The sequence below is a fragment of the Tachysurus vachellii genome, chromosome 1 (assembly GCF_030014155.1).
Source record: "Tachysurus vachellii isolate PV-2020 chromosome 1, HZAU_Pvac_v1, whole genome shotgun sequence".
Lineage (NCBI taxonomy): Eukaryota > Metazoa > Chordata > Actinopteri > Siluriformes > Bagridae > Tachysurus > Tachysurus vachellii.
The window spans coordinates 4,833,690-4,846,713 of NC_083460.1; the positions used below are offsets into that span (position 1 = coordinate 4,833,690).

Below are 13,024 nucleotides of genomic sequence, written 5' to 3' on the forward strand. Positions count from 1 at the left end.
AGGACCAGAAGGGAACCCATCCTCATTTGGGTGACACTGGACAGGAAATGGTGTAAAACAATATATTATAATAATGAAACTGAGAGCTCCTCATGAACTAATGGGTCATCGTAAACTCTCAGTTCAGCACAGACCTGATTGCTGATAAGGACCAGACCATACAGCAGTTTAAGACGATACGTGTCTCTTAAAAAGGATTCAAGGACCCAAACGGTCCCAAAGGGTCCACAGCGTGAACATAACACAAGGGATAAGTAAGTGTTTGGTGTGAATATGTTGAACTGATTCTCTTAAGTGACCTGGTTTTAACTCTGTCTTGCTCATTAGGGATCTAAATTTAACCCCACATCTTGGTTTTTGTATAACTGTTTAGTGACAATGCCTATTGTTAAACATGCTTTATAAAGGGGAATAATAGCTGCTGAATCATGAGCTCAGAGTAAATCACATAATAAAAAGGCATTTCCTTTCTTTTTTCTTTCCATATCTGTTCTTTAAATATCTTGAGTAGGAAGTGTGTCTCTTGTCGTCTCTTCCGTTATTACCTGAATTTATAGGTTTAAGTCTAAAGCATGGCATGAATATTTTTGAGGCAGAGTTCAGGACAGAAGCACGACGTTGCTCATGAGGAATAAAGCAACAATATAAATGCTTTGGTTTGATTTTCCTTTTCTGATTAAGTCTGTGCTGGTAATATTAAGCTCTTGTTACACAATTACGTAAGGACATAAATCGATAAATCACATTTTGACTTCCTGTCAGCCGGGAAAGAGCAGATTCGATCTCACCTGCTTTGTCAATTCCAAAGAAACAGGAAGTGAAACATTATTTCTCAGGAATCATATGTAGAGATGCGTCTTTGTGGATGAGATGCGATGGTTTAATTATTTATTAGACAAGCGTCACTACATTATGGACGTTGTTTTACGAAGCCGCACACAGAATTTATACCTGAAAGCAACAAGCTCCTTATCACCAGTCACAACAATCTTTATTTCATCTGTATCACTGATAATAAATCTAATCTAGTGAAATAATCTAGATAGCAGGCTAGGTCTTTACAGTGTGTGTGTGTGTGTGTGTGTGTGTGTGTGTGTGTGTGTGTGTGTGTGTGTGTGATGAACTCTGTACATTTATCTTTTTATTATTAGGAAAGAGGATTCCTCATAGCTTTTTCTTAAGAAAATCTACCTTAAGGCTTCTAGATGACTCGTATCTCTAACCTGTTGATAGATCTTTTCATGCTAACGTCAGTCAAATTCAGCCAATCTTTTAAAATGCACCTGTGATGTTTATCTGCAACAAAACATTAACACTAGATGAAAAAGCCCACCGAGGCTGAACGAAGCCCCACCTCTGTGATTGTGTCCACTGTGTATAAAAGATCTTTGGCATTTGGTGTATCTTTGCACTGTTGTTCCAGTAACACTGAACGTGTCTAAATACCCCTAAAACAACCCCTAATATCCATCGCTCCTGCCCCATGACTGTAATCACGCTGTGTAAGAGCAGTAATTTGTGTAACCAGCACCTTAGCATCTGCTGAGTGGTAAACTGCTACGTAAACTCTAGGCCTGTAATAGTGGGAGAGATCAGGAGTCTAATGTAGTGAGAGAGCAAGAGAGAGAGAAAGAGAGAGAGAGGTACATTTGAGAAGGTAAGTAAGAAGAACACTTGAATGGATCCTAATTCTCTCTTTGACAAAGCCAGAGACAGACAGACAGCACTGGAGAGAAACCTGAGGAGAAACAGAAGGAATTCTCTCCATTGTTTTGTGTGCTTGTTGTTTTTGTCTATAAGCCCCATCTTTTTCCCCCCAGGGTGTGTGCCAGCAGGGGGGTGTAAACGCAGCTCCTGTATCTCACAGCGGCTCCTCTCACAGCTTTCTCCCCATTCAGGCGCAGGATCCCCCGGGCTCCACTTTCCCAGAGGGAGCGAGGCCCATTGTGCTGCTCCTGAGGCCCAGCAGGAGAGCTCTGAGCTGCGCTCCGAACACACAGCAGAGCCCCGGGACGAGCGTCTGAGCCTGGAGGCCATAACAGTGAACACTGGGTTCTGGGACAGGTGAAGAACTCACATACAAGGAGTTTTAGCTGAAGTCAGGTTAAGGAGTGGCTCACAAGTACAAAGTCTGTTGCATGTAGGCTGTCTGTTAAACAAACCAAAGCATGCTTCCTGTCAAGCTTCCAAACTTTACAACTTGTTGCCTTTTGCCACTATACCTACTGAAAGTATAAGATGTTTTGGCACTGAGAACCGGATCTGTGGGTTCCCTGTTAACCAAAATTGTGGTTTTCAGTATCTTCACAACACACCACACCATACACACTGAATCACCGGCACTGTAAACACCACATACAACAAATTCAAGAGACAATATTTACATCACCAAGGCGACAAGAAAAAAACAGAATTTCTTAAGATGCATTGATAAGATTTTTGGAGTTTGCTCCTGTTTGTGTTGTGTCCATGTTTGACACTGAACATCTTTGTCACGTCTCGCTCCACTGTGGAGGTTAATATAAAGCTCATATTAAAGTAGACACTCGGAAATGTAAGACTTTATAGTGTTACATAAGTATTTTTGTTTGTTCTGTCAAAGTTGTAGAACCATGTTTCTTTTGTAGAAAAAACAAACCACTCACTCACTCACTCACTCACTCACTCACTCACTCACTCACTCACTCACTCACTCACTCACTCACTCACTCACTCACTCATTTTCTACCGCTTATCCGAACTACCTCGGGTCACGGGGAGCCTGTGCCTATCTCAGGCGTCATCGGGCATCAAGGCAGGATACACCCTGGACGGAGTGCCAACCCATCGCAGGGCACACACACACTCTCATTCACTCACGATATCACACACTACGGACAGTTTTCCAGAGATGCCAATCAACCTAACATGCATGTCTTTGGACCGGGGGAGGAAACCGGAGTACCCGGAGGAAACCCCCGGGGCACGGTGAGAACATGCAAACTCCACACACACAAGGCGATGGCGGGAATCGAACCCCCAACCCTGGAGGTGTGAGGCGAACGTGCTAACCACTAAGCCACCGTGCACCCCAAAACAAAGCAAAGAAAACGTTAATCATCCAAAGGTCCCTTAAAGCCCTGTTTATGTTTTATATTAAATTTAGTTGCAAACAATTTTAACAAAATGACATGTTTGCATACTGTCACTTTTCCTTCACAGTAAATAAAATGGGCAGATTCATGTTTTTAAACACGGATGAATTAAGATGGATAAATTCCAGAAGGGAGCTTGCTATCAGTTGCCTACGTGCCAGTCTGCTGTGGCACACTCGCAACACACTTGTCCTATACAGAGACTGGACACACCTTGATGACTCCCCGGAAGTCCGACCGACACAAGGTCACGGATGGACTTTGTCCTCATGCAAATGTGAACGTCGCCACAATCCTGGTCCTGTGTCTGACTCAGAGACCAGTCGACAAGACAAGTCTGTGTGCTTTGGCTAATTTGAGCAGACTTTGCCCTGCTACGAAAGGTCCCTGATGCTGTGCAGTGTTTACCTCTACCAGGATGCACATAAAACTCTGAATGCCGTGACAGCGTGCGGCGAGACCCGAGGCTGATTGTACAACACAAACACACGTGTGATTAATGCAGGAGAGGGCAAACACAGGCTTTTGTTTGGGACTGTGATATACTTCTTACTTGTAGCAGAGCTGGAGATGACGATAGAGAAAACAAACACTTCACTCTTATAGTTTTCAATCAGCATCCATTCACTGCTAAAGGGCTCTGTGTGACAAGCCTGACTGACCAAACACAGGTGTGAAATCACACTCCCACGCATGCCAGGCTTGCATGCATGCACGTGTTTAAAAACATAGACTTTTATATGTGACACTATCTGAACCATCGAGACTAATCTTACATTTTATTTTCACTTATAGCACATAGATAGACAGATTCTTTATTTTCATTGTACAGGGTACAATGACATGAAGTATCGGTCCGTATGGTGCATAAAATGGTAAGAAATTTAAAAAAGCATACACATAGATATTGATAGATATATTGAGATATTGCATTTAACATATTGCACATGTGAACAGTGTATTATAAATATAACTAGAACAATAAAAGTTCAAACCAATAAATAAATAAATAAATAAATAATAATAATAATAATAATAATAATAATAATAACATGCTGCACTCTCAGGGGTCTAACACAATGCCATCTGGATCTAGATCTGTTAGTGTTCAAAAACATTTATCTGTATGTGTATTCGAAGTGGGCGTGACCTAAACTTTTTTTTTTTTATTAAAAATGAACCCTACCACGGCATCCTATAAAAAAAAATTCTTGGAAATTCCTGATAAAAAGAACTGACTAAATATGTGCTGTCTTTTACTCCCAATTTTATTTTATTATTATTTTACAGTTATTTTATTTAATTTTTTTAAATGAATTTTTCTTGAGTCAGATTTCAAGGTTTCTCGAGTTGGACTCAGCTTAGTTTGATTACATCTAGAACATTCCACATCACCATAGGCATTCCTGGATTTGTCATTTTTTTAAATAGCTGCTTCCTGAAATCGTTCGCTTGCACAGTTCGTTTATATTTTTATTTATTTATTTTTATTTCAGCTAGTTTCATTTACTAAAAGATAAACCATCTAGTAGCCTGATTCAAGCCTCATAAATATTAAAAGTAAAAATCTGAACAGGATTGAGCAAAATAAAATAACAACAACAGCAACCAAATCTGAACACCTCATGATCTTATCTGTATTTGTATCCATTTATCACCTTATCTGTTTAAAACAAATATGAATCATACACACACACACACACACACACACACACACAAAAGATTTCTATACAGTGAACTGTCGGTAAACTCAAACCGAGTTTATTCATTAACACATTATCCTATTGGCTATGCTATAGAAAGACCTATGTACTATACACACTATCAACAACACCTCCACAACACTGCTATCTTTATTGAGATCTTTAAGGCCACTCAGACTCAGAACCCTGTGTTTTCCACTAACATCGTTCAGTCCAGCCTGCTGTAAACATTCACTAGGTAATGAAACTATAGACTCTTTCATATCTTCTTTCATATCCACTGCTCGGTTGAACTCATTCCACTGGTAAAATAGTAAATAATTACAAAGGATGGCTTCAAATGTACAACAAATAACATGTTAAACACTCCCTCGTTTCTCTACAATAAAAACCGAAGCCTGAATTCCTTTCTTTCATCGTCCTCTTTAAATACCGCAGGTAAGAAGTAGTGACGTTGTTTAATGTCTTGTATTCAAGCTTTTAAAGTTTCCTCTAGTGATTATAGGAAGGTTAAGGTACGTCTCAGGTAAGACTTCTGAACTTTTTAGAGAAACGTCATCCTCTGGTCCGAAACCAAGTCTCATTATAAAGCAAATCATATAGTGCAAGGAGTCTGATACAAGGATAATTAAATTATAGATTAAAAAAATTCCACTACATATTGAGAGAAGAAATGGTTTCTATTGGTGAAAAAAGAGTCAGCGATCCTCAGTGGTGTTAAAACTGTGTAAAGGCATAAGTCAGTGAGTTTGGTCCATGTTAGCCGCAGCTAGCTGTTTTCAAACTTCAAATACAAACAAATTCAGCTAATCACTTGAGTGTGTTTATTCTCAGGCTGCTTTCCCTGACTGTCAATCAACAGCCATTAAGATTGACACGCAGGTAGAGAGACCTGCTTGTCCTGATTGGCTGGATGTCAGTGGCCCACATTTGTTTTTCTCTTTTGTTTACATAGAGCCACTAAGACACGACGTCTCTTCTCTAAGATGATACTTTATAGGCAGGTATCCGAACATGAGGAGAAGTTTGCCAACGATCACAAAAGTCTGAGGTGGAAATCTCAGCTTACTGCACATTTAATTAGGTACCTGATCGCACCTTTAATAATTCCTATACCATCTGATCTGTGTATTCTGTACAATACACACCCAAAGCCACACAAACAATCTGTCAAGGCATGGCTAGCAGAGCTGTGTGTATACGTGTGTACTGTACTGTACATACAGACCTCAGCTATGCATTTTAAAGGAAATTCTTTAACAAAGTTCTTTGTATAAGACAAGCAGCAACTTGTTTGAGTAAACAGCTGAATGTAGACGTGACAATGATGACAATAAAGTCAACAGTCAACAAAGTGGCTGCTGGTCGAACAAAAATCGACACTCAGACAAAACACAAACATACACACATACAACATCTTTTGCATTCCGCACATCAGTGTGTCAGACACACCTTCCTACACTGTGAGTACCGTTAAACAAAGAGCTGAAGAAGGTTGTGTGTGCATGTAAGAGATGTTTTCGTGTTTTGATATACTGAACACAGAGATTAATTATGGCATGCCATGAACTGAACACTCTGTGCACTCATGCTATATTAACACTTCAGTTCATTTTCAGGGTTTCTATTTTCTTGTGCATTTAATATACAGTCCATAACATACAGTAGGGAGCTAGTTATATACTCAAGCAACACTTTATGTAAATATTATAAATTACACAATTTGATGTCAATGGCAAATAAATTCAGCTAAGCAATAAAGTACAGCTAACATCATTCTCTGTAAATGACAACACTTAGCTAGGTAGCTTATTATAAAAAAAAAAAAAAAAAAAAACAACAAGCCATAGGTTCATACGTTCGAATAATTCAAGTGTTAATTTATTTTTTGTGTGAACTAGCTAACTAGCTTAGTATTGTAATAATGAGACAATGCCAACAACATGGCCTAATGTTGGAAAAAGTTCTTAAAGTGTCTTTCGAGCACAACTAGAGTTGACAACTAAGTCTGAGCTGAACTGCTGCTCTCAGGTACCACAAAACCACATTCGCACCCAAAAACAAATAGTGAAATAAATTGACACAGAATTGATTAACACCTCACCTTGTGCTTGTATTAAAGGTTCTACCTTGTCTAAAAGGGTCAGAAGGGTTAAAGCATCTTGACGTTTGACCTGCGGGTCACAACACCTTAAGTCATATACAGAGTCTCACCTTTCTGCCCTCTTTGTTCAGACTTTCTAAAACATTCCAGCCAGCTGTGACCAGAAAGAAAGCTTCTGCTTCTGGGTTCCAAAGATAGAAATAATGAAGGCTCAAGTGAAATGACAGTAAAAAAAAAATAAACCTATGTTTATAAGAAACTGTTTACTGATTAACACGAGGTTTTATGCACTTGATTGTACCTTATTTATGTGCTTTTATGTGCACACCTGTATACTGTATGATATATAAGCTCACTGTCTGATGTCACCACTTCGACCGACTCTTTACACAGGACACTTTACATTTTTTATACACAAAACTGCACATAATTACACATATACACTTTATCCTACAATTCATATCCCAGCATTTCATCAGTAACTGTATTGTTTATATGTATTATCGATTTTTTTTGTCCACCTTAATTTAAAAAAAAATTTTTTGACTCCATTAAGTTTGATTATATTTATTTTAATTTTGTATCAAACAGACATTAAAAAGCATTTAACTGCATGTCCTACCGTGTATGATTGTGTATGTGACTAATAAAATTAACATTTTAACTCCCTCTCGATTCTTTCGAGATTTCTTGAGTTCGCAAACATCTAGAACATTCCACATAACCATTGGCACTCCTGGATTTGCATTTTTTTTCTTGATAGCTGCTCCCTGAAATGACTCATGGCCTCTTAGAATATAACAAATAACATGCAGCTGAATTGTGTTACGTGTGTCTTGTGCAGGTGTGTGTAAATATCTCTCTCCTGAGTGATTCCCTGCACCTCGATCACCATGGGCTTGGCTGATAAGCTCAGCTCTGTGTATCAGGCTCACGCTTTATCTTATCGAACCCTAGCTAATGAGTCCTTGATTATACTGCAAGTCCGTGACCCACAAAATTCACACTCATTCAGCGAAAATGAGGCTCTGAGAAAAAATCAGATCATTTGTGTAGTAAAAACTGTCTTCTGTGTACACACACCGTGTGAGATTAGACCGTAGTATCAATCCCTCTGTAGGATAAGGTGGAGGTAAACGTCTATCTTCTAAATCTTTGGCACTTTACACACTTATCCTATCAATTTCGTTTCTTTGGGTTTTAGACGTCATGTAGCTTCAGATAGCTTTGGAGCGTGTAGTGTTTATCAGCCTTTTGAAAATAATAGTCGGGAAACTATGCAAATATGTTCATTATAATCAAATAGATCTTTCAGGTGTAGGCCTTGTGCTTGCCAGGATAAATATATTTGTGCACTTTCTGATAAAGAAGCAAATTTAGAAACTAGTATGTGTCTCTGAGGGCTTTGTATACATTAGTTCAAATCAATGAACGCTTTCTTGACCAGGTTGAGAAAACATTCATGATCGAATGTGTGTTCACGCAGCAGTGGTGGGTGCAGTCCCATGAGATATGAAAGACACCGGGTTCTTGTGATCTTGTGTTCATAAAAACAGAAAAATGAGCTTTGCTTCAATAAGAACAAGATTCAATAAGATTCATCAATGTGTGTGTGTATACATATGTGTGTGTGTGTGTATACATATATGTGTATACATATGTGTGTGTGTACGTGTGTGTATATGTATGTGTGTGTCACATATGTGTGTGTGCGTACATATGTGTGTGTGTATACATGTGTGTATACATATGTATGTGTGTGTGTGTGTGTGTGTGTGTCTCCACTAAGACTGCAAAAGGCAATAAAAGAAGTGCATCAATAAAAACATTGTCATTTATCAGCCAGTCCTTTGTTTTTATTATGTTATTATCAACTCATATTGTCTCTATCAATGAGTGTGTGCTGGAGTGCTGTAACAGATGGAAAGCAGTCATCCTAGTGATAACAGCTCCTCACACACACACACACACACACACACACACACACACACACACCCTCTCAGTTAAAGAGTAGCAACACAGTAACCTCATGATTTCTATGGTTTATAGTTTACAGTTTAAAATGCTATTTCATGATGACTCATAAATCAAAAATAAATAAGGTTTTTGTTATATATTTAACCGTGTTACTATGGTTACTGATTGTCTATGGTAACCATGACTATTCTCTCACCAGAATAACTTTGTCCTGTCACTCTGCTCACTCCTATGACACTGCCACAGGTTGCTATATGTTTGAAATATGTTCTTTGTTGCTGGTTCGAGTTCATATTCCAACACATCGCTGCCGAATTCTCAAAACCGATTGGTCAACAGGTGCTGATGTGTTTAACAGATCTGAGAAGAATGACTGCTGTAATTGATATCACAGGTTCATATTAAAGCGCTGTGATACCTAAGTGCTAGTGATGGATGCTCCACATGATCTAATCTTAAGGATCAATAGGATGTATGTGAAAAAAAACAAACATTTTTTTCTAAGGAGATGTTTATTTATATTTAGGGAAGGAGTCTCCAGTGTCAGTGACAATAATACTAGTAAATGAATCACAACTATTGTAGCTCACAACGTAAATTGCTCATTAAGAGGAACTTAATTCTCATAAGAAACCGATTCAATCAAGATTAATCTCAGGTGCTGAGGTCACTTCCTTTTACTTTAGCCCTGAGTGCATCGTTATGGTTTCTTCCACTAGCTGTTGTTGAGCTGGAGACGGCGTTAGCTTCGGTCAGGTACGAGCTGCTGCGGAGTGTTTGGTATACAGAGCATAAATACGGAGGCGCACTGGTGAGGGTTAGCTGTGTTTTGGATCATATCATGTAATGTTGTTATTGTCCTTGGTGTAGTTTAGTGTTTCACACTGCTCCATTTGGGAAAAGGCCCGAAGGCTAACTATTGTCCTTGAAATTTAGGACATATAAACTGAATACACACATACACACACACACACTCTCTCACACACACACCTTGCCTTGTTAACATCGCTTCTATTGTAAAACATGTACATCAAGTCTATTGTAAAGTATGTCCTTGTTACACTAGTGACTCAACCTGTTCCTTTTTTCTTTCTTTCTGTAAACGGTTCCCATCTAAAGCATGTATGACTCACACATCCATATAGAACACTAGATTTCAAACAGATCCATTCTTGAATTTCTGGCTTGGTTAAAACATTACTGTTTAGCTCTCTCTATTAGCAATATGGCTGTTATTAATTGCCTTTCACTGACATAAACCCACATTCTTCTTTCTTTTTTCTTTCTTTTTTGTCTATTAAATAACTAGATGCAGATTAGGAGCAAGAAGCTCAACGGGATATATTAGTGGCTGTTGTGTGTCTGTGCAATCCTGCACGATTCTGCTGAAAAAGTCAAAACGTTTTACACAATCAACTACATGTGTGAAGCTGAGAAGTGAAGCACACAGCTCCTGATTTTACAACACACCGTAACATGAAGTCCAGGTCGAGAAACTGACTCGCTGACATGAGAACCGACTCAGTGCCACTGGTTTTTTGGATCTTTTTTTTTTTTCTGGAACATTCCAGTTATGCTGGGAAGAGCCTGGTGGTGCTGAGAGCAGGTGAAGAGGATGTGATTTAATGCAGGTGTATGCTGATGATTTCTGGAGTCCACCAGCATTTTTTGAGGAATGAGAAGAAATGCTTGAGAGGTCAGCGCTGTGGAGTGGATCCTGTCTGTGGGAGGGATTTTCTTATCTGCTGTTCTTACACACACACATACACACACACACACACACACACAAACCGTCATCGTTCTGCTTTTTCCTCTGAGGAAACGGCACAAAATACACATCCAATCACCCTGAAACTGTAAAATAAACGGCACACAGGCTTTTTTAGGAACAAAATAAAACGGCTGAAGTCTTAGGTTCATTGGTTCAATATGTACAAGATGAACTGGAACTTTTTTTTTTTTGGTTTGGATTAAACTCCCAACATCAGTCAGATTCTACTCTATAAAGCTTTGGAATTCCAGCACTGTTACAAAATAACTTTAAAAACCTAAATGTTATATTTAGTAACAGCAGCGTTTGTTATTTTACGGCAGACGAATGAGCCGTGACTTTATGTGACTTTATTTCTGACTCTGAATATTTGCTCAATGCTTGTTCAAACTGCACAGAACTTTTACTTTAAAACGTTACTCGCTTCAATTCCTGTGGATTTCAAGTCATGAGATCTTATTGCATGCGTATAAACATATGCTTATCATCCCTTTCCAACACACACACACACACACATACTGCACATTTGGGTGACATTATAAAAGCACGACCCGCGACCACTCTGATTTTATATCCGACTAAACAAACTCCACTCGCTGGACCCGTAAAAAGGCAAATTTAGAGATGAAATTTAAACATCCAGCTGTTGCACATGTGTCCGTGGCTCAGATTCACTTCTTAATTATATCCTCCACTTACCATAATTGCAGGGGATGATAGAGAAGAGGATAAAGCATGGAAAAATACACTATATACCATAAACTGTAATACCTCCCCCTACTCACACAGCAAAGACAAAGGCATAACCACAGTGGTGTGTGTGTGCGTGTGTGTGTGTGTGTGCGTGTGTTTGTGTGTGTGTGTTTAGAAACATTATCATGATGGAGAAGGTGGATTTGAGTTAAAAGGTAGATTTGACCTAACCCTAGGTCAAATTAATAAAAACGTGTCTGTGAAGCAGTAGGTTTAGTCTGAGGTCACAGTGTGGGTGTGTATGTGTGTTTGAGTGTGTGAGTGAGTGTGTTTGTGTGACTATGTGTGTGCACGTGTATATGTTTGTACGTGTGTGAGTGGGTGTGTGTTTGTGAGTGAGTGTGTGTGCGTGCACGTATGTGTGTGTTTGTGTGTGTGCGTTTGTGTGTGTGTGTGTGTTTGTGTGTGTCTGTGTGCATGTGTGTGTGTCTGTGTGTGCATGTGTGGGTGTGGGTGTGTGTGTGTCAGTGTTCGCGTGTGTGTGTGTCCATGTGTGTGTGTGTGTCCATGTCTGTGTGTGTGTCTGAGTGAGGTTGTGTGTGTGTGTGTGTGTGTGTGTGTGCACATAAAAGGACAAAAAGTGGACTTCCTTGAGTCCAAAGTAAACACACCCAGCGGAGTCTGACCCAGATCAAAATGCTTCCTTATTCAACTCTTCATAACTGACCAGGAATAAAAGAATGCAAAAGAGAGAAGGATGTGAAAGTACAAATAAATTCATGGTACATTAATCATGTTTCTCAAGCAAAAGCTATTGTGCAAGAGCAATTCTCAGTATAGTTTATGTACAGAGTGTGAAGTGTATGCAGTGAACACAGTTACTGTTCACTGCCTAGGCTTCACTACCTGCTGCTGTGACTCGTTCCTGAATACACAGAACTGCTTGTTTAGACACTGACTCTATTTTTAATCCTGCAAAGACTGCAAAGGAAATCATCAGACTATTATTTAGTTATTTAGTTGAGATCTGATCACACATTCTGAAAAAACCCACAAAATTTATCATTTAAATAAAGAAGTAAATACAGATAAAAGCCAGTCTTTATTCTCATGTATATCATGTCATATATAAAGGCTGTGATGTTGTTAGTCAGTGTTGATTGGAATGCTGTGGTTCATTATCATCTCGTGTTATTTCGTGTAAACACACCCAGGCCACAGTGTTACAGAGAGGAGAGCTTTGACAGGAAAAGGGAGTGCGGACAGAAGCATCTCGAGGTTGTGTGTAAGGGAGTCTACGCCACATGACTCAGAGCTAACGAGCGTGGATTGCACAAAATATGAAAATTTTGCTCAGGGAGATTTTTTCTCTGGAAGTCCTCGAACTATAACTATTACTGTAGATCATTAGCATGCTGGTGTCTTACACACACACACCACACAGACACACATCCGTTTCCCCCTAAATAAACACTGCTGTTCTTTGTAATTGTAACTTGGTCCTGACCTGTGGCACGTGCTTCTGAATCATACATTCCATTATTGTTGTTGTTATTATTATTATTATTAATGTTATTATTATTATTATTATTATTATTACTACTACTACTACTAAATAATAATAATAATTATTATTATTATT

General features: G+C 39.0%; 1 long non-coding RNA gene across 3 annotated transcripts in view; it reads right to left on the bottom strand.

Moving 5' to 3' along the window:
- Positions 1 to 7,148, bottom strand: part of LOC132845202 (uncharacterized) — a 65,314-nt gene extending 58,166 nt beyond the window's left edge. For 2 of the 3 annotated variants that reach the window (XR_009648402.1, XR_009648401.1), the window contains exon 1: positions 7,052 to 7,148. This is a non-coding gene — a long non-coding RNA (uncharacterized LOC132845202). Of the gene's footprint in view, positions 1 to 6,941; positions 6,972 to 7,051 lie in introns of all 3 variants that reach the window. The other variant, XR_009648403.1, reaches the window with a different exon arrangement.
- Between the last annotated feature and the right edge of the window lie 5,876 nt (positions 7,149 to 13,024).